The following is a 3509-nucleotide window of genomic DNA, read 5'->3' as shown; positions in this document are numbered from 1 at the left end:
CCGCCAGAGGGCCTGCCTGCGCGCAGCGGGAGCCCAGCCAGGATCGGGCCGCCGCCACCGCCGCTGCCACACCGGGGAGGGGACACGTCGGGGTGGCACCAAGATGGCACCTCGCGGAGGCCGCGGCTCGGCGCCCTACGGCACCGCTTGCGGAGCTGGCCGTCGTGGGTTTGCCTAGGGAGATAGCCGGGAAAAGGCACGCTGAGCGCTCCCGGGGCAAGCCGCTGAAAACAAAGGGGGTTACTTCCGAGTAAATGCGGCCGCAAGAAGTCTGCCAGCCTTGGCGGCTCCCTCTTCCAGCAGCGGCAGCTGGGTCAGTTGTAATTATATATTTATTAATCTAGATATTTATACCCCGCTTTTCTCCCCAAGGCGGACCCAAAGCTGCTTCCATCATAATTCCTTTCTCCTTTAACCTCATAACAACCACTGGGAGAGAAAGCCTCTGCTCAAAGGACGCCCAGCCAGTTTCCATGGCAGAGGCCAAACCCGAGCCTGAAGCTCTAACCACTATGTCACATGGCTCCTGGAGAGATTTTGGCAGAATTTGGAGGCTAAGCAGGATCAATTCTTGGCTGGGGACCATCAAGGAAGACTCTGCAGAGGAAGGCCATGGTCAACCAACTCTGCTTCTCGCTTGCCTTGAAAGCCCCTTGCTGGGGTCAGCTGAAGTCAGATGCGACTTGATGGCACGTACATACATAGGGAAGAGCTGCTGAATATGGAACTCACCACCACTGAGTGCAGAGAGATGTCCACTAAAGCAGGGGTAGTCAACCTGTGGTCCTCCAGATGTCCATGGACTACAATTCCCATGAGCCCCTGCCATGCTAGCAGGGGCTCATGGGAATTGTAGTCCATGGACATCTGGAGGACCACAGGTTGACTACCCCAGCAATAAAGTAACCAAATATTGGGGACAAACCTACGTGTTCTGCTCCAGGGCCTTTAATTGTAGAAACCAACAAGACATGCTGTCCAGGACAAGTAAACAAATATCCTTTGTTTAATGCCTGCAGCTGAAGTTGCTTTAAAAGCACAGAAGCAAAGACTGGTTTTAAATAAGTTGGCAACCAAGTAGCTTTTAACATCAACCCTTCATTTTCAGGGGTATTGATGCTGATGCTCCCCTTGTGACCTTACTAGAAGCATCTGGTTCCAGACTGTTGGAAGATTGGGCAAGATGGACTCTGATCCAGGACGGCCCTAAAGTGTAAAAGTCCCCATGGTGTTAGAGCGGTGGTTCTCAACCTTCCTAAGGCCATGACCCTTCAATACAATTCCTCATGTTGTGGTGACCCACCATAAAATTATGCAAGTGCTCTTGCACAGAAATTAGACTGAAACTGACCAATGGCATGAAGATCCATTGTTCATGATTGTATATAAATGGGTTTTTTCCCCAGGGTTTCTCAGTTCAGTTCTGTCCCACCATGTCGATCTCGCTCTCTTCCACTGCTCCAGACGGACAAACACTCAATCTACCCCGCAAGGCTGTTGTGTGGGTGGCGCTCCGCCGGGAAAACTGCTTGCCCTGCCCCAACCCCTGTCAAAGGGTCGTTCGACCCCTAAATGGATCCCAACCCCCAGGTAGAGAACCACTGTGTTAGAGTATCAGACTAGGATCTGGAAGACCTGAATTCAAATCTTTCCGCTACGGAAGCTTGCTGGGCAACCTGGGGACCATCAAATACATTCAGCCTTAGCTGCCTCACAAATGGGGGATGGAGAACCACATGTTCACTGTGAGCTTCTTGAATGAATGGCAGAATAGAAATGCTCTTGATAAACCCAATAGCAAAAACTGCCATTGCTTTGCTCAGAGAGCCATGGGGGAATGCAAATGTCATGCACAGTGAGTCAGTGTGCAGAACTAGCAGCATCAAGAGCCTAAAGCTTTCCCTTGCCTCTCTCTCCTGAGACCGCAGGTCGGCACAGAGGGCTGAAACACTTATTTGAATGCTCCCCCATGTAAAGGAAACAATCTCCCAGCACACAATAAAATAGCACTGAGAAGGAATGGGGTGAGTCTTGATCTCTGAAATGCTGTAGGTAAGATCCGGGTGGTGGAGAAAGAGATGAATGACCTTTGAAACCTGCTTCCCCCACGACTGCCCCAGCAAAGCCCAAGAAAAGTGATTATTTCAGACGGTGGCTTGTGAAATGCACACGCTGATGGGATAGGAGCCGACAGGCATGCGCAGAATCACGAGTGGATTCAGCTCCTTCCAGGGAAATAAATGGGGAAACCATGCTGGGGGTGGGGGAGAACTCCATTTGTCCCCCCAGTCCCCCTGCCTCTAGCCACTTATTCAACAAGGACAAATGTGTTTTTTTAGGCATCACAAGTCTGCATAAATATCAGTATGAAACCTAAAGGGAGTTGTAAATGGGACACATGGCAAGTTAAAATGCATCTGGTAATACAGAGGAGAGCATAGTGGTCCATGATGTGGAAGTGAGACCACCCCTATGTATGTATGTCTCTGGGGGAGTGGAAGAAATGTCAGCTGGGGGAGTGACAGATTCTGTGATACATGGGTTTTGAAAAGGGAAATGCTCTGACCCGAATAGCCCAGGCTCGCCTGATCTTGTCATATTGTGGAAATTCAGCAGAGCTGGTCCTGCTTAGTGGGTAGGTGGCAGACCACCAAGGAAGACCCAGGGTTGTTATGCAGAGGCAGGCAAGGGGGGAAGCCCCTTGTGAATGACTCTTAGCTTGAAAATCCTATAAGTTTATCACAAGTTGGCTGTGAATTGACAGCAATTTCTTTTTAAGGGCTGCTAAAAATCAACATCTGATCTTGGGCAGGATGCTCTGTAGCCGCAGAGGATCACATCGTTCTGTCCCAGGACATCTCTGGGATGAAAACCAAGTCTTCTTCACATCGAAAGTACACAATTGGTTACGTTTTTTAATCAGTGGGGCCAATAAGTACCACCAGACTCAAGACAACTTTATTGGCATAACAAAACATCCAAATCAGAGGAAACGTAGCTAAATACCAAAAGATATACTCTACAAAATTAAGCTTCTCTCTTCCTCACTGACCAAGAGTGACTGTTTACGCTCAACATATTCCCAAGAACATGGGCAACTTAGCAGGCTTGGCAGGATGAAGAAGAAGAGCTGGTTCTTATATGGCACTTTCTTTCCCTGAAGGAGTCTCAAAGCAGCTTACAATCTCCTTCCCTTCCTCTCCCCACAACAGACACCCTGTGAGGGAGGTGAGGCTGAGAGAGCCCTGATATTACTGCTTGGTTGGAACAGCTTTCTCAGTGCTGTGGCAAGCCCAAGGTCACCCACCTGGTTGCATGTGGGGGAGCAAGGAATCAAGCCCGGCTCACCAGATTAGAAGTCTGCACTGCTAACCACTACACCAAAGAATTTGGAACTGCATCTTGAATTTAACTCTCAGATAATCCTGAATTGCAGCTCTTTGGACTGAAAAGGCACAATATGGATTAATGTGTCCTGAACTTCACATCTATGTAAACATTACCTTTCT

The sequence above is a fragment of the Paroedura picta genome, chromosome 14, assembly GCF_049243985.1.
Source record: "Paroedura picta isolate Pp20150507F chromosome 14, Ppicta_v3.0, whole genome shotgun sequence".
Classification (NCBI taxonomy): Eukaryota; Metazoa; Chordata; class Lepidosauria; order Squamata; family Gekkonidae; genus Paroedura; species Paroedura picta.
This window is presented reverse-complemented; position numbering follows the sequence as displayed.